This window comes from Notamacropus eugenii, chromosome 2 (assembly GCF_028372415.1).
Source record: "Notamacropus eugenii isolate mMacEug1 chromosome 2, mMacEug1.pri_v2, whole genome shotgun sequence".
Classification (NCBI taxonomy): domain Eukaryota; kingdom Metazoa; phylum Chordata; class Mammalia; order Diprotodontia; family Macropodidae; genus Notamacropus; species Notamacropus eugenii.
In genome coordinates, this window is record NC_092873.1 from 459,566,234 (window position 1) to 459,593,748 (window position 27,515).

Genomic DNA, 27,515 nt, shown 5'->3' on the forward strand with positions numbered 1-27,515 from the left:
GCCATAGGAGATAAACATCCAAATGTGATGGAAGTTTGGTTTTGCTGGACAGCATTAACAAAACAACATGTGGGTTACCTGACGACCCTTGCCCTCCTCCCTCAGGAGTATCTTCTCTCTCCCTGCTGCCTTGCCAGTATATTCTCTCACTCCTTGGTTACTTCTCACTTCTTTGCCTTCTCCTGCTACTTTGTAGCCCCTTTTGGCGGCTTCTGTTACTGCTGCCTGGTCTTCTCCATCTGCTCCTCCTCTTTCTCCTCCACTAGCCTCTGCACCCCCTTATTCTCCTCCTAAATCATTTGGAGATTTAGTTGCCTCTGAAACTGAAGAACAATCTAATAGTATTTTTCCTTCTCCAAGAAAGGCTTTATTATAAACCCGGGGGAAACATAAATATTCATAGATACCACCAGCTTTTCAGCCCCTCTGACCATTGAATATGGAGAAGGGACACCCTCAAATCTGATGAAGACCCTGGGGCTAGGACTCAGTTTGGGGTCATTTTAGGCAGTATAATTCCACCTGCGATGATGTTACCAACCTACTTTCCCCAGAGAAAGAATTGTCATCATAGAGACAATTAATAGACTGGCCCTTGTTGGAGGGAGCCCTAAAGATGCTTCAGGTCTTCCAGTTGGCCACTACAAGATCCCCATTGGAATCCTAATATTCAAACTTATTATACTAAATTGGTGCAAAACAGAGAGACCTTAATTGCTGGCATGGAAACTTGCACCACCAGACCAGAAAACTGGAGCAAATTCCAAAAGCCATTGCAAGAAGAAAATGAGAATCCTTACCAGTTTGATGATAGATCATGTAAAAGTGCTAAATGACGGGCAGAAGTAAACTCAATTAACCCATGAGATTCATGCATCCTTAGTATACACTTTGTTAAGCCTGCCCAAGATACAAAAGCAAAATAAGAGATGCCCTGGATGACAATGCCTGGGCCATTTTCCGAGCATTGACCTGCAGATCTATGAAGGACAGGACAAGGAAGTAGAAAAGCAGGAAATACAGAAACCTACAGGGAAAAAAACAAAGTGTTCTTGCCCCAGTACAGACTGACCTAATGCAAACTTTCTGGTTCCTGTCCAGGTTTTTTTGGAAACTTGTGAATCAAGTACATGCTTTTATTGCCATGAAAAGAGTCATATTGCCCAATACTGCAGGAAGAGAAAGTAGGACCTCAGGAACGGGGAGAAAAGTGGCCTTCAAGATTCCAAGGGAAAATCTGATTCATGAAGGTATGGAGGAAGAAAAGGGGCTATGACTTTCAGCAAGGATCCCTTTGTTTTTCCTGAACCTGATGTCCTGGCTCCTGGTATTTTGGTCCATTCTTTTCCCCTCACTGGAGAACCCTATGTCATCCTTAAAAGTTGGTGATACAATTAATGCTTGTTTGCTGGATGATGGAACTCCTAATCCATTTCTAATGACTAAAGCTGATTCCAATGATGTCTCTAGTAAATCTATAAATTTTTTTTGAGGGGGGGGGATCTTAGGAAAGCTTCATATTGTTCCCAGATAGTCTCATTGAACTGTATCCATTGGCCCCCTTTCTGTCAAAAACTCCTTCCTCCTCATGCCTAAGTTCCTTGTTAATCTATTGGGACAGGATCTCTTATAAAAACTAGAACTACTATTTCCTTTTCTCCTGATCATGTTCTGTCTTTACAGTTATCTAAAGATTTTGTCTCCTTATTCCCTGTTCTCATCCAAAACAATCAGGAGGCACATGGGAATGTTCTTAGCATTTCATCTGAGATCCCTGACTCCCTATGAGTTTCTTCCTCTTTGGATGTAGGCCTCCTAAAATCAGCCATCTCAATTACCAGCAAACTTAGAGAAGGCCCTCCCCCATCTGTCTCCCAGTACCCCTTATCCTGAGAATCTATGGAGAGCATTTCACCCATCATTGACTCTCTAAGGGATCAAGGTACTACTATACCTTGCAAGTCACCTTACAGTATACCTCTTCTCCCTGTCAAGAAAACTAAGCTAGTTTCAGATAGCAGGTCCGTTTATTACTTTATCCAAGATTTGTGTACAATTAATGTTTGTGCTATACTCAGACCTCCAGTGGTGCCCAACCCTGCTATAATCATTTCCTCAGGTACCTGTTTTATAGTGACAGATCTTTTCCCAGCATATTTTAGTATCCCATTCATCCATATCTCAGCACCTGTTTACCTTTACCTGGAATAACTCAAGATGGACATGAACTTACCTACAACACAGGTGTGTGCTTGTTTTCTCTAATTTTACCACAAGATTTAGCATCTATCACTTTTAAAGGTACCATCCTGGTCCAAAAGGGGCATGCCTTGGATCACTGAATTAGTAAGTGTCTGAGGTGAAATTTGAACTCAGGTTTTCTTGACTTCAGGCCCTGAACTCTATCTACTGTGATGCCCAGCTACCCTGCTGTCTTTCATACTCTTATTGATTGTCAAGTAACTTGTGCCTGAAAGGTCAAACAAAGTTTGAGGAGTATTTTCTCCCTGTTACAATTATGTCATTCTTTTTTCTTTTCTGCTAAGTTTCTCCATCAGAGCAAGTGGTCAGTAAGAAATGTGAGTTATTACTGGTTCATATTAAAAATACTAAGATGCCAGTCGGGAGTATTGTTTCCCAAACCAACTAAATAAAAGAGTTTTTGAGCTTGTCACTCCCTTAAGAACAGCATGTTCATGTATGAAAATAGTTTTTTGTTCAAGCTGATACAGTGATATCCCATTCCCCTAGGGTAAGGAGGAGTGGGGAATTGACTGGACAGAAAAATTTTGACAAAGCAAGAAGATCAGATAATTATATATGTCAAATGTAAGTGACTCCAATACAGACCTTGAACATATTCTAATAATATTCTAAAAACTGGGTTCAGAACTTCATATAAAATTGTATTGTTCGTCCTCTGAACAAGCCAGTATTCTAGAATATGTAGTTTTTGATTTTTCAGTTATTATTTAAATTTCTTAAATATATCAACATAATTTGCCTAACCTATAGAAGTAAAATTGACATTTTCCATTTATGAAGCTTAAATCTGAATGAAATAAATGAACACCAGTCTTTAAAATGTTAAAGGATAATGGAGTCAATGCCAACTCAGAAAAGTGCTCTTAACCTCGTTTTACATGTCTACTTCGGTAAATATTAAATCTTTAACCACAAGGGTTCATTTTATGTCAGATACTTATAGATTTTTTAAAGATTCTTCCTTCAGTCTGTTGTTGGCAGTATCTATAACAAGTACTGGGTTTAGATAAAGATAGAACAACATAAAGTATGTAAAAAATTTAAATTCTCTGAATTTTCAAGTGTTCCTAATTTGCCATTCTTTTCTCCAGTCATTCTAGTCATGTTTGACTTTTCATGACCCCATTTGGCGCAGAGACTAGAGAAATTTGCTATTTCCTTCTCCAGCTAATTTTACAGAGGAGAAAAGTGAGGCAAACAGAGTTAAGTGACTTGCCCGGGATCACACAGCTAGTAAGCGTCTGAGGCCACATTTGAACTCGGGTCCTCCTGACTCAAGGCCAAGACCTCTATTCACTGTACCACCTAGCAGTCCTTGTTCATTTTACAGCTCTGCTGTTGATAGCATTAGAACTTTTAGGTTTGAGCTAGTATTTACCACATAAACTAAGCACTGGTAAAGCAAAATTTAAGAGACTGTAATAAATTGTGTTTAGTATTATAACTGGCAAATTTTAGAAGAATTATCTAAGAATCTCTACAAGTAATATGAGCCAGAGAAAACAGATCTTCTAGGAGAATTTCCTCCCCTTCAGCGCTGAGAACAGATCCACTCCAGAATGCTCAAGAGGAGATGTTTTCAGAAACCAGATGACTGTATCAGACAGATATCTGAGCCTTAAGATATGATGTGCTCATGAAATGGACATTAGGAATGGATTACTAGGAAAGATACTGAATGTTCACCTTTCCATCTCATTCCTCCCCCATGCATCACTGTTTCTATAAAGCCTACTTACCAAAGGGGGCTGCCTCCAACACAGTCTGTAAATGTATCAATCGTGGGTGGTCTCAAAAACTAAGGAGTGAATTGTTTTAAGATTAAGCCTGATGGCTTGGGGGTCATTCCCTCTCAAATTAGTCCTAGTAAAATAGAATAGCTGCATAAAAAAAGCATTTAGGTAACACAGTGGATAAAGCATAGTGCCTAGAGTCAGGAAGACCTGAGTTCAAATCTGGCCTCAGACATTTACTAGCTGTGCAATCCTGGACAAGTCACTTAACACCATGTGCCTCAGTTTTGTCATCCATAAAATGAGTTGGAGATGGAAATGACAAATGAGTCCAGTATCTTTGCCAAGAAAACCCCAAAAGAGATCATGAAGAGTTGGACATGACTGAAAACAACTAAACTACAACAATCTGGGATAAAATTTCTTTATTCCCTATTCCCATATATCATGTTACAGCATTAGAACAAGCACAACACTAGTCCCCTTTTTCACAACATTTTTGCTTCTGTAATCATTGTTTCAGCTTTATTAACATTATGGGGTGATAGACATACATGATTTTTATAATGACTTGATTTGTAACTTTTATGTGTACATAGGATAGTAGAATTAAAACCAGATGGGGATTGGAGACCATCTAGTTCATCCCCTTTATTTTACAGATAAGGAAGTAAAGTGTAACAATATTAAGTGACTTGCTTAAGATCACAGAAGTGTGACATGGCAGAGCCCAGATTTGAAACTAGGTCCTCTGACTTCAGAACCAGAACTTTTTCTAGTACTCCATATATTGTCTTCTCCAAAAGAATAGAAAGTTCTTAAAGCACGGATCATTTCATTTTTGCATTTCTATTGGAAGCAACTAGTACAGTGCCTGGCACATAGGAGTCACCTAATAAATGTTTCTTGGTTGACTGATTTTATAGACCACAGCTACTGTTGGCACTTCTAGCTGAATCTGTTCTCTTTATTCCCATGGATCCAGTCATCTTGGGATATCTGTGTTCTATGAGCAATGTGGGCGTGAGAATACCTACTCTCCATAAGAAGACAGGTGAGCCACCAATATCTCCCCACAAAAAATGCTTATTCCCTATCATTTCATTAGGTTGCCTGAGAGAATGTATTAAATTGATTGGAAACTATTTACATCAGAAGAAAGAATTTCTTTGCCCAGAATTCCATCTACAAAAGAAACCACATGTCCAACAACAAAAAAAAAAAACCCTCCCTGAATATAATCTACATTCTTAAAAGAAGACATCTTTGAAAGGAAAACAGTACATATACTTTTAAATATCTGTGTGTATATGATCATTTGAGGAGGCAGATACAAATATAGATAAGAATATAGATATGGATATAAAGATAGAGATAAAAATAGAGATATGTAGATATATAAAATAATTTGAGGTGCCTTTTGGAGGACAGTATACCTTACATACCCATATTTCACTCCCAGCTAATTTATCTCAACCCATTTAGACACTTGTTTAATCATCAACAAGCCTAGAAACATAATCACAAAACATAAACTAGGTGTTAAGAAACATTCCCACAACCTCACCATGAGTGTGAATAAGTCCTTAGTCAATTTGAGAGCATCATAGTGCTTTGGTAACTAACAACATACAGGAGACATCTTGTTAATAACTGAGAAAATCAGTCATGTCTCTGGGATCTAGAAATAAAAACAGTGAGATGATCTGGGAGCAGTGATAGTCCACCAGTGGAAGATCCCAAGTTTGGGACTGTCTTAGCTCAGGAGTTATAGAGGTAGACCATTTCACTGTACTGACACCAAAGGGTAGAAAAGTTGGGGGAGAGCGCCGAGAAAGAGCTCTCCCCTATTGACCATGTCACTAGAGAGACTGGAGTAGCCAGCAGACAGAGAGTGCATGCAGTTATGAATAAAGAGAAACACCAAAGACAGACAGATGAAGAAACACAAGAAACATGACAGACATCTCCTAGTAGACAGAAATGCTAGCTGTGGACTTAAGAAGGAAGTAGAGCCTGCCTGCCTGGTCCACCGAGGGCAGAACTCTATCCAAGAGGAACTGCATGAGGATTCTACCAAGGGAGAAAGTGAGGACTTCAAGTACCAGGAGATGTGATTCTCTCCTTGCCATATGTGTTCCCTATGTGGGCATTCTACCAACAATATACTTTGAGTTTTAGTCCCCTCTTCCCATGGGAACCAATATTTCATACCAACTGTTCTTACTATGCCATCTTAGTAAATGTCTTTGCTAAAAGCTAATCAGGTCTACTTATTCATGAGAAGCACAACGGTGGGGAATCATGAAGAAAACCATCAGAAGTACAGTCCTTCTGGTTTACTGTACCTAGATCCTGAGAGCAGTCAGCCAACTGCTGGAGAGCTGGCTTGTCAGCAAGTGCTAGTGGGAGCTTGAGTAGTATTCCAGAGGGGTTAAAAAATGTATAGATATATACACACACATATATACAAATATATGTATACATACACATATATATATAAAATCTCAAAAAATTTAGTACAGTTGTAAGCTATTAAATCTATTTTTAAGAAAACAACTTTTTTTTCTTTTTTAAGAACCATTCTGAGAGATTTAAATTATTGAGAGGAGAGGTTAAAGCACCCACTCTTGGTTTTGCTCTGTATTGGAAATATAAACAAACTTTTTTTACCTTGTTTTCAGACAGGAGCATCACTGCAGTTTTTCTGTGGTGGTATTCTGTGGAGCTCTGATTCTATAAGCTTTGTTCCTGTTTACTTTTCAAAGAAGAATGTCTTTTTGAGTCTTTTTAGCACAGAAGACCTTTGTAAAACAGAATGGACTGGGGTGCTACTGAAGGGACACCTGAGAAAAATCGGATGGGATCCAACTATAAGAGGGATACCAGCCCATGTTTTCCCCTGATCTTAAGAGGAGCCCACTACCACTGAGCTCCATTCTCTCAGGGAGGTCAATGAAAGCCATGCAGATTGATGCACGCATGGGCAGCAGCCCTATGGACTGGCACCTACAGAAAGCTAAAGCCAAACCCATGAGGTTCCCAGTGAGACAGACCAAGACTTGAATGAACTTCTGACTTGAACTCTCTAGCATCTTGCAAATGACTGAAATAAACAAGAGTGCTTGAATGGGCCACCAGGCCATCATATACACTATCATGGTGGGGAAGATGGAGATGGTGTTGCCTGCCATGTACATGATGAAAAGATTCATGGGGGAATCTGTTTAAGGGGACTCAAGGTCACACTTTTCTGCCAGGATCTAGTCTGTCTCCTGTACCCTGGTATCTGGCACTTGCTTGTCCAAATAACTAACTCAGTGTGTCTGTGAAATCTCCCTGACCAGCTCCCCAGTCACTTTGACCACTACTGATACCTGCTAGGCTGAATGGCCTGTTTGAAACTCTAGCCTCAGTTCCCTACCAAACTTGGCCTAAGTTGTCGTGATATCAGCCTCTGAACTCTGAGAAGAGGGAAGCAGACCAGAACCATATTGCTTCCTGTAAGGGACAGGGTTCCTCAACCACCTTCCCAGGGAGACAGCCCCAGACCCCACAAGCACTCCCTGCAAAGCCCTGACCTTGCCTCCTAAATGGCACTTCTGAGTTCTATTTTTTTAAAAAAAAAAAACTTTTTAAAGATATTAAGGTTTAAAATTGCACAAAGATTTTTGGTATACCTTATATATATATATAATCTTTCAATCCTTCTGGGACAGTACCCAAAATCCCACTAACACTGACAATGTGTGTGTGACAGAGAGAAAGAGAATTTCTTTTCAAAGATATCTCATTTTAGTGCCTATATCAGAACCAGCCCTACTGTCCCTAACTACCACACAGGTTTGTGAGTATTTATTCAGTTAATGGGGGGCAGCTAGGTGATGCAATGGATAGAGCACCAGCCTTGGAATTAGGAGGACCTGAGTTCAAATGTGGCCTCAGAAACTCATCAGCTGCATGACCCTGGGCAAGTCATTGTTTGTCCCCGTTTCCTCATCTGTAAAATGAGGTTGATATAGATATAGATATAGATATATATCTTTTAAGTTCTTCTGTGCACATGGCAATGCTGTTTTTCTCTTCTTACTTTGTGTTTAACTTTTAATATTTAATCTTATAATATATTTTTTTTCTTTTCTTATTTTGCATTTAATTTTAAAATAAATTATTTTATAAAATAACTGAGCTGGAGAATGAAATGGTAAACCACACTATTATCTTTGCTAAAAAAGAAAACAAAAAAAAGAGGTCACACGAAGAGTTAGACGTGACTGAACCCACTGAACAACAAAATTCAGATAACATATATGAAAGCCCTTTGTAAAGTATCGTATAAATATGATATTATTTTTCTAAGAAGAATCTGTCTAAACACATCAGCTCTAATAATATTCCAATAATATAGCTAATTCTCTTCCTAAACTTGTGCTCAATCTCTCTAGTCAATTATCATCCTCCAGCTTCATTCTCAATAATGACCTGGTTGCCTTCAAATGAGGGTGAATTTTATATAGCAATATTGCTGAAATCGATCACTTTATTAGAGATGACACAACCATATACACTGTATTTATTCACTAGGGAATGTTTTTAGGCAAATCAAAGATACTAACCTCTTCCATGAACATTTGAATACCTTTCAAGGAAGCTCTTATCGCCTATTTCAGTAACCTACGCAAATCTCATCCCTGAACAAAAGTGTCTCCTGTCAGTTTGTTTTATTTTGTTTCCATTATCATAAACAATATTCGTTTCCTTCCTTTTAGGGATCAGAGTCATCATAGGAATCACCTTAATTTTGACTTTGAGATATAAACAACTTTTTTCTTAAAAGATTATGATAGCTTTTGAAAATGACACTTTATTGCTCAAGATAACCCTTCTGGTTAACTTTCAAATTTCCCCATACAACTGAGACTCCCACACCTTGCTCAGTATTATATGCACTTCTTTGTTCTTGAGAACACTGAAAGAATATGGCTCTGTGCTGTAAGAAAAACCAAATATGTGGAATACAGAGAAACATGGGAAGTCTATGAACTGAGCAGAGTGAAAGGAGCAGAAAAAGGGGGGAAATGATTGCAATAATATCAAGAAAAAGGATATAAATTAAGTCAAATTCTATATAATTATAATTCCAATACTGCTTGCTGGGTTGGTAAGTAGAGGATTTAAGCACCTTATCATCCCCAACGTTTTGTGAGCAGGGCTACCCAGAGACTTACTCCCCTTCTGAAGCACAAATTTCTTCCTTGCCCTTCTCTGCCTTCCTCTTTTAGGGAAATGTTTCCTTTCAGTCCAGTCACATGGCCTAGGGAGAATAATGGCAGACGCCTGACTCACTGCCAGTCAACCAGCTTCTCACAGCTACTAATTTATTTTGATATGCAGAAAACTCCCCAAATATAGACTCTTGCCCTGGGAAATTGTTAAAATAAATCAATAACTTGTTCCTTTGAATAGGTCACCAGTCAGAAATGGTATTCTGATAGATACGTCCATTTCTCCTGCTTTCTGGTCCTTGTCCAATTGCTTCCCTCAAACTTGGATTCAAGCAAGAGGACTCACAATTTAGCAATTCTGTTACATTTCATATTTGCCAACTTAAGAAACACGATAAACTTTAAAAAAAAAAAAAAGGTAAATTCCTCCCAAGCCCTAAAGGAAACATAGAGTTCAAAGAAAGTGCACTTTTCTATAGAAAGAAGAAAAGGGGAGAAAGAATAAAGTTGACTTGGCCCAAGTAGATTCGAACACCATGCGTTTTGCTCAGACATGGCCCATGAACACATTATCCATCCACACCACCTTGACTCAGGATCCCCCAAAGTCCTTGCTGCTGCTCCTCCTGCTTCTTGCTCTCACAAGTCAAAAGGTTTTACCTTGACTTACCCTTAAAAGGTTCAGAAGGAGCCTTTTAAATCACTCTTCTCCTCAGGTATGGCCAAAGGTCCGGTTCTCAATGACCAATCAGCCCACAAGAAAAGTTGACAAAATGCAGTTCCCTCCTTTTCATGGAGAGGTAAAGAACTATGGATGTAGAGTTTCATATACACTGACAGATATAATGCTGTGCTAATTGTTTTTGCTTAACTCTTTAATTGTTAAGAAAAAAATTAAAATAAAGGGCATAATGCATAGGGGCTGGGGAAGGAAGGTATAGATCCACAAATGACTGTAGTAATGTCAAAATAAATGACATCCACAGAATTTTGTTGTTTTTTAAAAGAAAGAGTCAAAATCAACAGATTGGGATTCTGGCCCAGGGTATGGCATCCATTTGGCACATTGATAGAATATAATGTTCGTCCCTAGAAAAGACTCAAATTGTTTCTTCCCTAACCCTAACCCTAAATCTTGTCGGGTTCTGTAAAAAAAAAAACAGTAGAAAGAGCTAGAGGCCAAATATTATCTGGTGGACAATTTCCAGGACCAAAGAAACATGAGGATAGAGTAGAAAATGAATAGTTAAAGCAGAGCTAGGCTACGTGAAGAAAAGTAGAGTGTTTGGGATTAGGGAAGTAATTATTCTACCATGTCACATCCTGCTCACACTTCATCTAGAATACTGTGTTCACTTTCGGGCACTATGGTTTAGGGACATTGATAAACCAGGGCATCTTCCTTGGAGGTCAGCTAAAATGGTAAAGGGCCTCAAGATCATGCCACATAAGAATCCATTGGGAAGACTTGATATATTTGACCTGAGATGATAAGGCTTAGGGAGGGACATGACAACTGACTGATCAGACTGTTCTGTTTGATTTCAGAAGGCAGAAGCAGTGGGTTTAAATTCCAAGAGGGAAAAATTTAGGCTTGAAGTGAAGGGAAATATCTTATTAATCAGAGTTAACTGAAGGTGGGATGTTCTATCTCTGATTTAGGGGTCTTTAAGGTGAGCCTGGATGACTTCTTGTCAAGTGTGATATAGTAGATATTCTCATTCCAGTATAAATTAGACCAGATGACATCCAAAAGTCCTTTTCAAGACTGAGGCTCTATGATTCTATGAAAATCAATGGATGGTTTTTTCAACATGATTTTTGAACAAAAAGGAAACAATATTTTTTTCTAATTTCAAGAAATTTATCTCCCCCATTTCCATTTTAATATATGTGAAGAATTGTTGTAAAACTATAAAGTAGCATGCAAATGCTAGGTATGATAATGACCTCATATCAACATTATTGAGATCACAGTTTACCTTTATTTAGCACCTTACAGTTTACAAAGTATTTTCCCAGGATTACCTTGTGATCCTTTAAACCAACTCACATTCTTAAAACAAGTCCATTTGTACTATAAAACTTTAGCAATACAGAGAGTCAAGAAGAGAAAGGTTAGAACTTTCAGGTTCCATTTTTTTTCTCCAAAACAAATTTTAAATGACTAAGATCATAGAATATTTCAGCACTGGAAAAGGGAGGTAGAGTTGAAACTGCAAGCAAATGTCACCATGATGTCACTTTCACCCAACATACTCCAAAGAGATAAACATATGAGCCAACACAAGGATATCAAGGCTTTCACTCATCATCAAACACTACTATTTCCTCATCTGTAAAATGAGGTCAAACTAAATGTTCTCTAAGGAACCTTCCAGCTGTTATTACTAAGAAGAGAAAACTGTGTGAGAGCTGGGCTAATCATGTTCAAACATACCCAATGAATTAAACATTGATAAGAAATTTAGTGAGTAGGAAGTTTGAAGGTTAAGGTAGAGATAGATGAGTTTGAACAATAACCTTGTTTTAGGCAAAAGTTTCACCTCTCTCCCCAAACTCAAAATAACTGAGAACCCCACCAGGATTTTTGGTTTCCTCCAGCACAGAATGATAGTTTTTTTGTTTTGTTTTGTTTTCTAGCACTAAGTAGTAAATTCTAGGACAAGGGTAAAGCAGGGTGAGAAAATACAAAATCTTGTTTCTACCCAACCTCTCTCTTACCAGATGACATCGTACCCCTCTTTACTGGGATGATTATGGCCATATATTTGTAAATTCCCTCATCTTCCTCCCTATTTCACAACCTGTCAAATCTTCCTTTGTTTCCTCCCTTGTTCTAGCCTGAAAGAATGAGATGATTCTTCCTGGTAAGGCTAGTTATGCTAAAGTTAACTCCTTCTCTTCTTCCTAGCCCTCAGTCATGACACTGTATACTATATCCCATGTCTTACTGCCATTTTTAAGCTATTTAAAAGCTACTTATTTCCTGCAAAGCTCAGCTCAAGTGCCACTTTTTACATTAAGCCTCTTCTGATCTCCCAAGTCCCAGTACCTTCCCCCACCCCAATAATGATAGTGTGCTTATTTTGTGCACATATTTAATACATACATATGTAAGTTCATACAAAATATACGCACATTTTGTCTCTTCTGATAGACTATAAGCTCTTTGAGGGCAAGGATTATTTAATTTTTGTCTTTCCATCCCCTATATCTAGGACAGTACCTGGCATATAGGTAGTAGACACTTAAGAAATATATAATTGATTGACTGATATACCTCAATCCCTTGCTCTCCTCTCTTTTTCAAGAACTCAACCATTTCCTCCTTTATCTTTAATCTCTCCCTATTAACTAGCTCCTTCCCTGCTTGCCCACATATACACTTAGGTTTTCTCTGCCCTTGACCCTGTTATCCCTTTTAAGTTATTACATTTCATCTTGCCTCCCCTTCATTACTAATCTCATAGAGAAGATATTCCATGCTTCCTCCCTCTACATCCTTAATCACCCATTCATTCCCCAGCTCTTTGCAATTGAGCTTCTCACCTGTAAAAACTGATTTCTCAAAAGGAAGACGTTTATTTCTTTTAACTATGAAACAAAAAAAAAATACTACAAACTCAATAACCATCAACAAATGTTTGTTGAAATGAATAAAAACAATCAAATAAACAAACAAAATAAGGAGTAAAATCTCACATAAAATCTTTAGGAACCGAGACCTCTTAATTGGCAAACCAAAGTCTTTTATCAGGCCTTTCTACAGTACACAACACTGTTAACCGCTTCTCCTAATTATGTGGCACAGTAGATGGAGCACTGAAACTGAATGGAGTTAGGATACTAGATCTGAGTTCAAATCCTTCCTCAGACACTGACGAGATGGGTGACCCTGGGCAAGTCACTTATTTTCTATCTGCCTAAGTTTTCTCATTTGTAAATGTAGGTAATAATATTAGCATCAACCTCCCAGGATTATTGTGAGAATATAATGAGATAATATTTGTAAAGGTCTTTACAAATCTTAAAGTGCTTCCATAAAAATTAGTTGTTTTCATTCTTTGGGCTTCTATGATCTTCTTTTCTCTTATTTCTCTGGATACTGGTTTCTTTCCCAACTTCCATACCTTTTTTTCCTCTTTTCTTCTTCTGTTGCTCTCTCATACATTCACATGGATTACAAATCTATCTATCCCCTATTTCAGTCCCATTCTTCCAAATGCCTTTTCAATATATCAACCTGTGTCCCACCACTACCTCAATCATAATATTTCAAAAACTGAACTTATCAGCTTGCTTTTTAAACCCATTCTTCTTCCCAACTTCCCTATTTCTGTTGATGGCATCATCATTTCAGTTACCTAGATCCAAAACCTTGGAATCCCTCTCTAATCTTCCCTTTCCCTCACTTCCCATGTCTAATTAGTTGCTAAGTCCTGACAATTCTTCGGTATTGCTTTCTTCTCTCTACTTACACTACCACCCCTAGTTCAAGCCTTTTATTATGTCTCATTTAAACTAATGCACTAGCTTCCTAACTGGTATTCCTGCTTCTGATGTCTTCTCTCTCCAGCATGTACTCTATACATCTGCCAAAATACTCTTCCAAAAACAGAGATTTGACCATGTCACTCAAAAACCTTTAATGATTCATTTTTTTCTCCAAGAAGAAAATACAAACTCTTTCTAACCTCTCTTTCCAGAATTATTTCCCATTTCCCCCTTCATACTCTCAACATTCCAGTCATAACAGGGCTACTAATTACTCTCTGAACTCAACATTCCATCTCTCTCCTGTTCATATTCACTCAGGCACTCCCCTTTAGCTAGCCCATAATCCTCTCTGCTTGTCAGAATCCTTCCCTTACTCCAAAGCTCAGTTCAGCGGCCATCTCCTCTATAAAGCCTTCCCTGATCTTCAGGCAAACACTTTCACATTTTCCCTAAAGCAGTTTTTAAAATGCTCTCCTTTGCTCCAATAGAATATAAGCCTTTTAAAGAGCAGAGAGTGCTTCTTTAATCTTTCAACTCTCAGAGCCTAAAATAGTGCCTTGCACATCAAAGGCATTTAATAAATGATAGTTGAATTGAATTGGGTCTGACTCAGTTCTGTACCAGAGGCACTGGTTCACTAGGGACATGCATGAGGAGCATAAATCAATGTGGAATTTTCCTGGCGGTACTGGTGTTGTCCATGAAACTCTCAGACCACATAAACCACGGTCTGCTCTGGAAAACTCTCCTAGAACTCAGGCTACATCAGCAGCTTTAGTATATATATATATATATATATATATATATATATATATATATATATATATATATATATATATATATGCATGTATGTGTATGTATGTATACATACATGGTGTATGCATGTGCACATGTGCATGTGTGTGTGCGTATATATATAATGCTATATTATTTTATATTACATAGGCTCATACATAGTATTTAGATTTGTAAGGGACTTTGTAGGTCCTCTAGTCCAAACTCTTGATTTTATATGTAAGGGAGAAAGGATGTGATTTCCCTCCCTCCTTCATCCCCACCTCTACTCAGTAGATGTAGTCACAGGTTTTAGTCAGAGATAATGAGGTTTTAAGGAATTAAGCTAACTACAAAACTGTGATCACACCCAGGGATCCCTTTATGAAGGATAAACCCATTCGTCTGATAAATTAAACCTCACTGGACAAGCAAAAATTGGACACAAAACAATGGACATGACTTTGCAGGCTTTAAGTAACTAAGTTCTGGTGAGAGCTCCAAGAAAGATATACAGGGTGAGGAGAAGTGTGTGAAGGAGACCCCTGAGGGTGGAAGAAAAGGAGATTGCTCTAACATCTATCAGCAACTTTCCCAAAGGATAACATCCCATCTAGTAGTTTGAGAGTTCATCAGTTTGAACAAGAAATAGGAAAGAAACTTAACCCCTGACAGGGAATTACTCTTACAGGAGAGGAGTGAGTTTTTCTCTCCTCACCAGCCCCACCCCCATCCAATCATGTTGGTTTGAAGTACAACTCCTTAACCAGTAGGAGTTACCAAATCCAGCAAGCAGCAGAGACACACACTCCAGACAGGAAATAGTTTCAAGGAGTGTGAGCTCTTACAACCAAGAAGGGAAAAATACCACCATTAAATTTCAGGAGGAGAGAAAGGACTTTTAGAATAGCCATTCCAGAGCTGAGAGCTGTCTGGGTACATGTGTATACTATAAGTATGTTTCACAACCACTGTACTCTAAGTTTATTCGCACTCTTCCCATGGAGGCTGTATGTATAGGAGAATGTGCCCACAGATTTGGGGGGGGGGGGAGAAAGGTTATAACTAGTGTTTTTATTATGCCAGTTATCTTAGTAAATGCCTCTTCTAAGAGCTAATTGTGTTTACTGGCTGATAATTAATGAGAAATGCACCAGCAGGGCTTATGAGCTATAATATTCAGAGTGCAGACACATTGGGCTAACCTAAAATCCAAGGTAACAGCTACCCTTTGGATATATAACCCAAGGAGGGGAAGTAGCCCAAGGGGAATGTTTTATGTTGATGAGAAAAGTGAAGCCTGGGGAGGTTCATTGGTTACATGGGTATTAAGATTAAAGGATCCTAGATTTAGAGCTAGAAAGGATCTTAAAGATTAAGTGACCTGCTCAAAAGCAAGTAAGCAGCAGAGCTAGAATTTGAATCCTGGGTCTTTGACATAAATCCAGTATTAATACAAAATGTCAATTATGGAATTAAAATGACTGGTGGCTAACTACTCAAAAGCATTTTCAACCTGAAAAATTGAGAAAAGTCATACTTTCCCATCCTCAACTCTCAAGGAGAGTTTTTTACTTAGATTTCTGTAGACTTTACATTTGATTTTCTCTTTCCTGGATTCACTGAATCATTGTGAAAAACCAAGTAATCTAAGCCCCCAATTTTATAAATAAGAAAATGGAAACCCAGAAAGGTTGATATTGGTTGAAGAGCATATACAGCAAGTTAGTGGCCAACTGGAACACAAGTTATCCGACTTTACTTCTGGGGCTCCTATCATGCTGCCTCTTCTATTATAGGATTCACTGATGTGATTATGATTAGATTGTAAGCTCCTTGAGTGAAGGGACTGTCTTTTGCCTCTTTTTGTATCTCCAAAGCTTAGCACAGTGCTTAGAACATAGCAGGCATTTAATGAAGTTTAATGGTTGACTGATCTCTCTCACTGAATATAAGCTCATTCATTTAGGCACAGGAAGTGTTGTTTTTTCCCCATATCTCCTAGTGGCTAGCATGGTGTCTGGAATACACAAGGTGATTAATAAATGTTTATTGATTGATTAAGAGTAGTGATGCTAGCTCCATTTTCCAGTGTCTTACTAAAGACACTAAAATTTAAAGCTCACTAAGCTAAAATTTAGCTCACCTGATACATGTATTTTAAATAACAAAACACTATCAACCCAAAAGTCATGAAGTCAACAGTTGTTATTGAATGAGCCTAGCACCAGAGATGCCCTTAAGCAAAAAATTAACAATAACAAAATTTGTCTCCAGTCCCTTGCTTCCAAAACTTCCCTTTTTTCTTCCCTTTTGTCCATTGATTATATGATGATTGTAATCTCCCTCATTGCTTCTCCTGTAACTGGGAAGGAGTTTTTTCTGAGGCCTGTTATCCCCTCTTGCCTGACACTTCCATATTTAGTCAGATCATTGGACTCCCTGTCTATTTTATTTAATGTTTTATTGATATTTCCTTTTTTTTTTTTTTTTAACATTTTGTCACTTTCCAATTATCTTCTTCCTAACAGAGCTTCCCCTTGGGTAGTTAAGTAAAGCAAATAAGCAGATTGGCCATGCATTGGCAATATATGCCTCGTCCCTTTCCTACAAAGTACCACCTCTCTGCAAAGAGGTAGGAGGCATGTTTCATCTTTAGTCCTCTGATGTCATGATTGGCCACTGAACTGATGGGAATTTTGAAGTCCTTCAAAGATATTTTCCTTTACATTATTTTGGTCACTGTCTTCATTGTTATCTTGTTTCTGTTTACTTAACTCTGTATCAGTTCAGACAAGTCTTCCCAAATTTCTCTAAATCTTTCGTATTGGGGAACATATCTTTTTCTGAGAATCCATCATTACCTTTCTATAGAATTTAAGCAAATAAATGAGGTGACATAGTTCAGAGAACCAGCATCCCAGGTTGTCATCTGCTCTCTGGAAATTTTAATAATCATTGACTTCTTTAAGGCCACCAAGGTATCCCTATTCACACTTTTATATCCGTGAACCAAATGTTATTCAAGAACTTTGACTGGAAATTGTTTGACTTACTCTCTGGGAGTTTACACTGGGAGAAATTGACTTAATATTTTATATTGTTCAACTATCTGATTAAGGGGGAGTAGGAGTGAGAGTTGTTTGATTGTTATAAAATAAAGAGAACTTTCTTTCCATTTAACTCCAATAAAATAAGAACAACTCCCTTCCAGGAGAGGGAAGATTGGTCACTTATTTTCTCTTGCTACTACAGGCAAAACTAACAAAAATGGACTTAAAGTACAGCAAGGATAGTTTAAGTTAAATGATAAAGAACATTTTCAAAATCAAGTAACAGAAGTCAGAGGAAATTTGTTAAAGGAACCTGTATAGTCTCCCTCCTTGTATATGCTTACCTTTTAAAAAAAAACAGCATCAATCAGAAGAACTAGTTGAGTTCATTTAAATTGCTTCTACATTCTGTTAAGAGTTAGATTAAATTATGCTGTACTTTCTTCCAAATCCATATGCCATAACTCCATGAATAGAATTCCTGAACTTCTTTGCCTAAGTGGCATTTTGTATCCTAATCATAGAAGCATAGGATCATAAACTTAGAGTTAGAAAAGATCTTAAAAGTCATCTAATCCAATTCTGCCATTTTACAAAAGAGAAAACTGAAGTCAGACCAACTGAAGTGACTTGACCAAGGTCACAGAGGTGCTAAGTTGTAGAATCAACATTGAATGTAGATCCTGACTCCGAATTCTGCCCTTTTCCACTGCACCATCTTTTTTCACCTAAGTTGACAATCTTCATTTAGAAGCAAACAAAATAACAATGCAAATGCTATTTTCTCTGTGTCCAGACCCATGTATTACACTTGTTTTCTCCAGCCACAAAACAGCAAAATTACCAGATCAAGGTTGCATATGTTGCATAGTTCTATGAAGGATATATGGATAGACATGAATGAGAACCACATAGGATGAGAAGACATGGATGGATTGCCAAGGTGGAAAGAACAGTCATATTAAGACCACAGAACTTTAAACATTCAAATGTTCTCCTTGGGAAAATGCTTCTTTCAAAGTGTTTTAAGAGGCTTAACATATTATCACAATGAAAAACTATGAGAAACTTAGTTCAAGAATGTATGTATTTGGGGGGCAGAGCCAAGATGGCGAAGTAGAAAGACGCACATACACATAGCTCCGAACCCACAAACCACAGAACGGCTAGAGGGGACCAACCCAGGGCGAATTCTGCACCCAGAGACCACGGAATATTGGAGCGAGGGAGATTTCTGTTCCGGAGAGACCTGCAAGCCTCTCGCAGGGGGTCCTTCGCGCTGTGGACTGGGCGCCGGGACGGGGAGCAGAGGGCAGCCCTGCCGCGGCCACAACACCGTGAGGAAAAGATCCGGGAGGGCTATGGGTACGGGATCTCCAGCGGCCACGGGAGTCCCCCCACCCACAGAGGGACCTGCAAACCTCTCGCAAAAGGTCCCTCGCGCTGCAGACGCGGAGCCCAGCCCGGACCTGCGGCGGCCGCGGCTCCGAGAGGCACAGATCTGAGAAGGCTCCAGAGACGGGATCTCCAGCGGCGGCACAAGCCCCCCCCACCAACAGGTGACTGATGGAGGTAGGTGAGAGAGTCTCTTTGGCAGGTTGAGAGGGGAGTGGGGTGCCCCCATGGCTCGGGCCCCCCCAGGAGATAGAAGCTGAGAGGCGGCTACAGACAGGGGCTCCCCAAACTGGGCGGGAGCCTGGATCCATTGTGGAAGGTCTGTGCATAAACCCCCTGAGGGAACTGAGCCAGAGAGGCGGCCCTGCCCCTGACCACCTGAACTTAATTCTCACACTGAATAGCAGCCCTGCCCCCGCCAAAAACCCTAAGGCGGGAAGCAGCATTTGAATCTCAGTCCCCAAACACTGGCTGGGAGGATCGGGAGGCGAGGTGGGTGTGAGGAGAACATTCAGAGGTCAGGTCACTGGTTGGGGAGAATGCCCAGAAAAGGGAAAAGAAATAAAACTATTGAAGGGTATTTTCTCGGAGAAAAGACACTTCCTCCCTTCCTTTCTGATGGGGAGGAACAATGCTTGCCATCAGGCAAAGACACAGAAATCGAGGATTCTGTGTCCCAGCCCACCCAATGGGCTCGGGCCATGGAAGAGCTCAAGAGGAATTTTGAAAATCAAGTTAGAGAGGTGGAGGAAAGACTGGGAAGGGAAATGAGAGGGATGAGGGAGAAGCATGAAAAGCAGATCAGCTCCCTGCTAAAGGAGAACCAAAAAAATCTTGAAGAAATTGGCACCTTGAGAACTAGCCTAACTCAGTTGGCAAGGGAGGTGCAAGGGGCCAATGAGGAGAAGAATGCTTTCAAAAGCAGAATTAACCAAATGGAAAAGGAGATTCAAAAGCTCACTGAAGAAAATAGTTCTTTCAAAACTGGAATGGTACAGATGGACGCTAAGGACTTTATGAGAAAGACAGATATCTCAGAACATACCGCGCAGATTCGAAAAATGGAAGATAATGTGAAATATCTTATTGGAAAAACAACTGACCTGGAAAATAGAATCAGGAGAGACAATGTAAAAATTCTGGGACTACCTGAAAACCATGATCAAAAGAAGAGCCTAGACATCATCTTCCATGAAATTATCAAGGAAAACTGCCCTGAGATTCTAGAACCAGAAGGCAAAATAAATATTCAAGGAATCCGCAGAACACCGCCTGAAAGAGATCCAAAAAGAGAAACTCCTAGGAACATTGTGGCCAAATTCCAGAATTCCCAGGTGAAAGAGAAAATATTGCAAGCAGCTAGAAAGAAACAATTCAAGTATTGTGGAAATACAATCAGGATAGCACAAGATCTGGCACCCTCTACATTGAGGGATAGAAGGGAATGGAATAGGATATTCCAGAAGTCAAAGGAACTAGGACTGAAGCCAAGAATCACCTACCCAGCAAAACTGAGTATAATACTTCAGGAGAAAAAATGGTCTTTCAATGAAATAGAGGACTTTCAAATTTTCCTGATGAAAAGACCAGAGCTGGAAAGAAAATTTGACTTTCTAACACAAGAATGAAGAGAACCATGAAAAGGTGAACAGCAAAGAGAAGTCATAAGGGACTTACTAAAGTTGAACTGTTTACATTCCTACATGGAAAGACAATATTTGTAACTCTTGAAACATTTCAGTATCTGGGTACTGGGTGGGAGTACACACACACACACATGCACACACACACACATACATAGAGACAGAGTGCACAGAGTGAATTGAAGAGGATGGGATCATATCTTAAAAAAAAAAATGAAATCAAGCAGTGAGAGAGAAATATTGGGAGGAGAAAGGGAGAAGTTATATGGGGCAAATTATCTCTCATAAAAGAGGCAAGCAAAAGACTTATTAGTGGTTGGATAAAGAGGGGAGGCAAGAGAAAAACATGAGGTCTACTCTCATCACATTCCACTAAAGGAAAGAATATAATGCACACTCATTTTGATAGGAAAACCTATCTCATAATACAGGAGAGTGGGGGACAGGGGCACAAGCAGGGTGGGGGGGAGGATGGAGGGGAGGGCATGGGGAGGAGAATGCAATACGAGGTCAACACTCATGGGGAGGGAAAGGACCATAAGAAAATAGAAGTAATGGGGGACAGGATAGGATGGAGGGAAATATAGTTAGTCCTATACAACACAACTAGTATGGAAATCATTTGCAAAACTAAACAGATATGGCCTATATTGAATTGCTTGTCTTCCAAGGGGAAGGGGTGGAGAGGGAGGGAGCTTAAGAAGTTGGAACTCAAAGTGTTAGGACCAAATGTAATGTTCTTACCACTGAGTAACAAAAAATACAGGTTAAGGGGTCAAGAAAGCTATCTGGCCCTACAGGACAAAAGAGAAGACGGAGACAAGGGCAGGGAGGGAGGATAGAGGAGAGAGCAGATAGGTCACAGGGGCAATTAGAAAGCTTGGGTCTGGGGGGGGGAGGGGATAAAAGGGGAGAAAATTTGTAACCCAAAATTGTGTGAAAATAAATGTTAAAAGTTAAATTAAAAAAAAAAAAGAATGTATGTATTTTAATTTTATTCCCCTTCGGTCATTAAAAGGAAGTGTTTTCTTGTCAGGACACTAACCATGTACTTAAGTTAATGTCTTTTTATTCCTGAGAGATTTTTTTTCCACAACATCTCACTGAGAAACAGTATGTATTCTTTAGGGAACATTGGTAAATACCATGTAATTGCTGTTATATCTCTATCATATGGATATACTGACATTGTGATAAGGAAAGCTCCAGCTCAATGGGGACATCTTAGTTATTCTAAGAAATAACCCTGTACTCCTAATGGCCCAAATTATTTGCTTCTGATTTGCCTAGCTTTTCATTTTATATATCAGCCAGGCAGAAAATGACTGGTTGCTAAGAGACAATTTTCCTTTTAAAGACAAGAAGGAGAATGGAGATCATTTTAAAATGTACTATCTGTTTACATGAAAGTAAAGATAGACACCCATCCTGATGGTCTGGTTCTTGGCACTGAATGTGTGTCATGCATTTTGAATGGCAGTCTGTGAATACTGAGTGAATTTGATCTCTAGATTCTTCCTTTAACACCTAATACTTTCTTCTAGCACCTAGCTGAGCTACCTGAAAGACCACAAACTAACTAACATAAAGACAAAGACTTGAGGACAATTTTATTTTGAGGAACTATTTAAAAGTATGCCTTAAAAATAATAAATAATCATAATTAAATCATCATATACTAAAATATAAATGAATAATAATGTACTTTAATTAATAGTTTTATTCAGGTCAAGCTTAATACACTATTATAGGATCATAGGACTGGGAGCTAAAAGGATCACCGATTTAGAACTGCAAGTAATCAATGTCAAAGGTCATCTAGTCCAACCCCTTTATTTTACAGATGAGGAAACTGAGAATGATTGCGGTTAAGTGAATCATCCAAGATCACACAAGTAGATGTTCCATAGGTGAGAATAAACCCAGGTTCCCTTATTCCGGATGTGAGGTTCATTCCACTATATCATGTTGTCTCTTGAACCCACTCCTTGGAAACTACCCTCTAGTTTTGGAAGCAGAAACCTGAGCAAAAAATCTACTGCACCCTGACAGTAATAGCCCTAACCTTCTACTCCCATACAATAGCCATACATAAAGCCCTGACACCTGGCTTGGTTAAAAGTGAATGAAAATGGTTACTTAATTGTAAATCACCTCTCTCCAGATCCCACTAGCATACCAGAATTATGTTTTCCCTTTCCTCCAGTCCAGTTTCCCTCTCCCAATCTAGTCTCTTCAAAGCTTCTCCTGCCAACCCTCCCCTGATCATTGTTTTTTCATCTCCGTTATCATTCTTTTTGTAATACTACTAGCATTGTTAGAATTTCTGCTACTTTTGGAAATATGGAATTATAATTATATCCAAGTTTCAATTCATTATATCCTTCAACACTAGCTTTCTTCAACTTTTCATGATTACTCACTGAGGAGTCAGAAGGCATACTGCATCCACAATTCCTAAAGTGCAGCAACAATCCAACAAACAATGAGTAGCAATATGGGGGCCAATTTTAGTCAACAAAGCTGTAATTAAGGCTATCCAACCTGAACCTGCAGCAAATCATTGTCTTCATGAAGTACTGATCATGCAATTATGGGGCATTTGGGGGGGGTCTCTTTCAATAAATTTTACTTCTGGGATTTGAATTGATGCTTCTAGGCAATTCTTTGAATTTGGGTCAAAGTTTATCAACAAGAGAAACATGAGATTGAGGGAGTAATGATTTTATTTAAAATCACATTATACTAAATGTTCTTTGCAAAATAATTTCTCTTTCCTTAGTATATGGTGTTATATGTTTCAAACAAATTCAAATATTTACCTCAATTCTTTCACTCTTTCTCCCCAGTCTTAGCTGGTTCCAAAGAGAGTGGTTTTCAGTCATACTAGACTGACTTGAAAAGTTTTTCTTTCTCTTTCAGTGTTGTTTGTTTGTTTTCTGTCTTCAAGGATCTAGGAAGAATATAGAATGACTAGGTAAATCAAATGAGAGCTAAAGTATAAAAATTTCACAAAACACATCAATGCAAAACAAATGTTTTGATTGAAGAGGAAAAAGGCCCATATGTTAGTGGAGTTCTTAAAAAAAATTTGTTTGTAATTCTAGTGTACAAATATTCATGTTCGTAGACTCAATTGGAATCAAGATACATTTATTAATCACCTGTCATGTGCACAGAATTATGGCATATGCTGAGGAAAATACAAGGTTTTGGTTCCATATCACAGTCCTTGCCCTCCTGGAATTTAGAATTTAGTAGCTGGACATGATACATATAAAGAACCATCATTTTTAAATGTATTTCTGTGTTGTCTTTTGTAGGTTGTATGTGACGACATGGAACTGTCTAGATATGGCTCACAGGATGGTATTAATGGACATCTGTAAAATCTCCTCCACCTACCCCTCTCCAACAGAGACTTTTATTTCTATCACAAAGGGAGCAGAAGGTTGGTACTGGCTCCCCTGCTCTTCTCAGAGAGGGTATACTGTGCTAGAATTATATCAATTAACCCCCTCTCCAAATATTATTAGTCTAGAGATAATGTTTTTCAGGTTCATCATGTACTGTTGATTGATATCAGTTTAGTGGAGCAGGAGACCTCTAAGCTCTATAACCAAAGAGTTGACTCTCTTCCTACCAAATACTAGTTCCAAAAAGAAAAAAAAATCAAACATTGCAAAGAGCAAACACATTTGTTCAAACCAAGAGCAAACATAAATCAGAGAAGTTTATAAAATACAATATATCGGACAATACAGAGTGAATAGATTCCCCCAATAGGAATGAGATATCTCAGCTCAACCATAGGAAAGAAAGAGTCCCAGATCTTACCCAAGAGGAAATTCCCTGAAATCTCTAGCATGGTAGCCTGGGGATAGGGACATGATCTGAGTACTAGCTTCTTTATATGTTGGCTTTTTCCTGGAGTCTTTTTCTCCCTTTAACGACCTTACCAGAAGAGAATCTCCTCTCTTGAAGATGGAAGCCATAAATGAGAAATAGGCTCTATCCTCCCCAAACTCTCACCAACTCTGCCCTTCACACAGACAGACAGCATCAAGTAATTATTCTCCATCAGTAGAGTCTCCTGCTAATACACCTAAGCTCTGACATTCAAATAGCATATGGCAAAGACATAAGGAAAGTGCAAAATGCTGTGTGAAGTCAGACGGAAGAGTAGTTATTAGTGAAAGGAGAGATGAGGGAAGGTTTCCTGGAAGAGCTATAAACTTTAAAGGATGTGAAAATATTCAACAGTTGGAAAGAGGTGCAAAGCAGGGAAGAACCATTCCAAGGAAGGGGAGAGCCTCTAGCCTGGACTCTACCTCAAATCTCTCCCCTCTTCAATCCATTCTATACATAGCTGTCACAGTGATGTTCCTAAAGCCCAGGTCTGACCATATGACTCATCTTTAAATCAATTCGAATGACTTCCAGTTACCTCAAGGATCAGATCTTCTATTTCTCATTTAAAGCCCTTCAACAATCTGGCTTCAGCCTTCTTTTCCAACTCTATCAGACATCCCTCTTGTTTCACATACTGTCTGGTCCAATCAAATTTGTCCTTACGTTCTCTCCTATGTCTGTGCCTTTCCACAGGCCATCCTATGTGGTTAGAATTCATTCTCTTCTCCCTCCCACTCCTTACAATGCCTATTTTCCTTCCAAACCCAGCTCCGATACCATGTCCAACACGAGGCCCTTCCTGATGACCACTGCACCATTTCAAGGGTTCACTCCCTCCTTGGTTTTTTGGTACTGCTCTTTCTTATGTACTATCTCTTCCTAGTAGACTCCCTAAGCTACTTTAGGACAGTGACCATTTGGTCATGATTTTTTATCCATTTCAACATATCCATGTGATGGAAGTGATATCAGCCCATAGCAATTGCAAAGTCTTTGCTAATATTTCCCTAAAGAACATAGACTGACTCACAGAAAGAAATAAGCTGTTATGGAGATGGGGGCGGGGGGGGGGGGGGAATCCCTCAGGGAAAAAAAAGGCATTTACCTAAGTTTTAAAGTACATACTTCTGAGAAGAAAGCACTTATATTTTACAACCAACGGGAAAACTTATCACTTTGTGATAACTTACTAAGCTTCTTAAAAATAAATTTCATACTTATTTTTCTGAAGGAAAATACTTTAGTACTTTGAAAGCTCTGTGGTTTTACTAATACAGTCGCCCCCTCTCCACATTAGCAAACCATCCACACCTTCTTATCCTCTGTGATTCTTATCCACATCTTTCTCCAGATCCTCCATAAAAGATCTGTCCAATGTATTAGTGACAAGTGTCTGATTCTTCTTCTATTTTGTGGAGGTCACTGCAGTAAACAGGCTGCCCATCATTTATGGACAAAAAGAAGGTATCATTTACATTACCATTTTATTTGTTTCTAAAAGATGATTATTACCTTAGGTGAGAGATATAACACTATCTCTTTACTCTGTATATTTTCATTGACTGTCCCCTTACCTGAAATGCCATCCCTTCTCATCTCCACTTATCTGACTTCCCTGGCTTCCTTTAAGTGTCAGCTAAAATTCCACCTTCTACAAGAAGTCTTTCCTGGTTCCCCTGAATGCTGACCCTTTTCTTCTAAGATTATCTAAAATTTATCCAGTATGTATCTTGTTTATGCACAATTGTTTGCTGGTGTTACTACTATCAAAAATGGTGAAGTCAGAAAGAGGATCCAGTTTTATATAAAAGACTATTATAAGACTGGTTCAAGGAATTTTGAATTTGAAATGTTGGTGTGACCTCCAGATGAGAATGATCTATGGAAATTGGAGATACTGGGCTAGAAGTTGGAAAAAAGGTAAAGTTTGGAGTGATAATAGCTAAAGTCATGGGCATGAGATTACTAAGGAAGAGAGTGCAGATAGAGAGGAAAGGAGGACAATGAACAGGAACTTAGGGAATGCTCACCTTAAGGGATTGAAAAGAAAATAATGAGCTAGCAAACAGAAGAAGAATATAAATTAGAGTGGAGAGGAAGAGCAAAAGTCAACGGAAACTGGAATATATAGAAGGAAGTATGTGGTTAATAGTGTTGAATGATGTGAAGAGATTAAGAAGAATAAATACTAGTAGGTTAAAAACCATTAGATTTGGCAATCATACTAATATCACAGACATATACTAGATATGCAAATTCTTTTTCAAGTTCCCTTGAAGGCAGTACCGTATTTCCTTCCCAATGACCAATCTATTTGCCTATGGAAATAAGACTTATATAACCCCCAAAGAAATTAAAGAGGAAAATGATCCATATTTACAAAAATATGTACAGCAGCTTCACTAATAACCATGATGATATGGTTACTGATCTAGAGCAGAATGGAAGCAAGTGGGAATCATTGCTAACAATAAGGCTAGTGGAAGTGATAGAATCTCAGCTGAGCTGAAAACCCTATTCAAAACCCTAAAAGTAAAGTGTTGCACTAAATATGCCAACAAATTTGTACTTGGTTGATTTATGATTTTTTTTTTAAATCCTGGTTTGTTTTTTTTTTATAGAAAGGATTTCAAACAGATGGGAATAAACTCTCTCAAAGAAGATTCTACAAATACCAGTGCATGACACCACAAATATATCTTCAATTTATTAAACTTCCCCAAAGCAAAAGCATAGCAAAAGTTAAAACAAAGGCCTGGCAAGCAAAGTTGGTCAAGGAGAGTCTGTGACCAGAGTTAAATGCTCAATTGTAAAAGCTGGAGAAAGGGAATATAAATTCAGGGAAATGGAGAGACACCAAATTGAAGAAGAGCTGAGACTTACAACATAAAGCAACAATTTCATTCCTTGCTTAGGTCACCTCTTCCAGTGAAAATTAAATGCATTGTTAAGAAATGTGTGAAAAGTGCCTGTTTGGCTAGAAAGATAACTAAAATGAAAAATCTAAACTGTAAA

The 27,515-nt window shown here is 38.6% G+C and overlaps 1 long non-coding RNA gene and 1 pseudogene across 5 annotated transcripts; one reads left to right on the forward strand and one right to left on the reverse strand.

Moving 5' to 3' along the window:
• Nucleotides 1–1,096: 1,096 nt before the first annotated feature.
• LOC140529611 (uncharacterized) lies at nucleotides 1,097–27,515 on the forward strand. 5 transcript variants are annotated; one of them, XR_011975614.1, is made up of 5 exons: nucleotides 1,097–1,250; nucleotides 4,925–5,052; nucleotides 9,940–10,023; nucleotides 25,852–25,964; nucleotides 27,122–27,515. It is a non-coding gene; the product is annotated as an uncharacterized lncRNA (long non-coding RNA). The 5 variants fall into 5 exon arrangements; XR_011975617.1 differs by lacking the exons at nucleotides 25,852–25,964; nucleotides 27,122–27,515 and adding an exon at nucleotides 18,375–20,498 and having other exon boundaries at nucleotides 1,106–1,250; XR_011975616.1 differs by lacking the exon at nucleotides 25,852–25,964 and having other exon boundaries at nucleotides 1,108–1,250.
• On the reverse strand, nucleotides 6,830–7,578 carry LOC140529610 (ER membrane protein complex subunit 4 pseudogene; annotated as a pseudogene).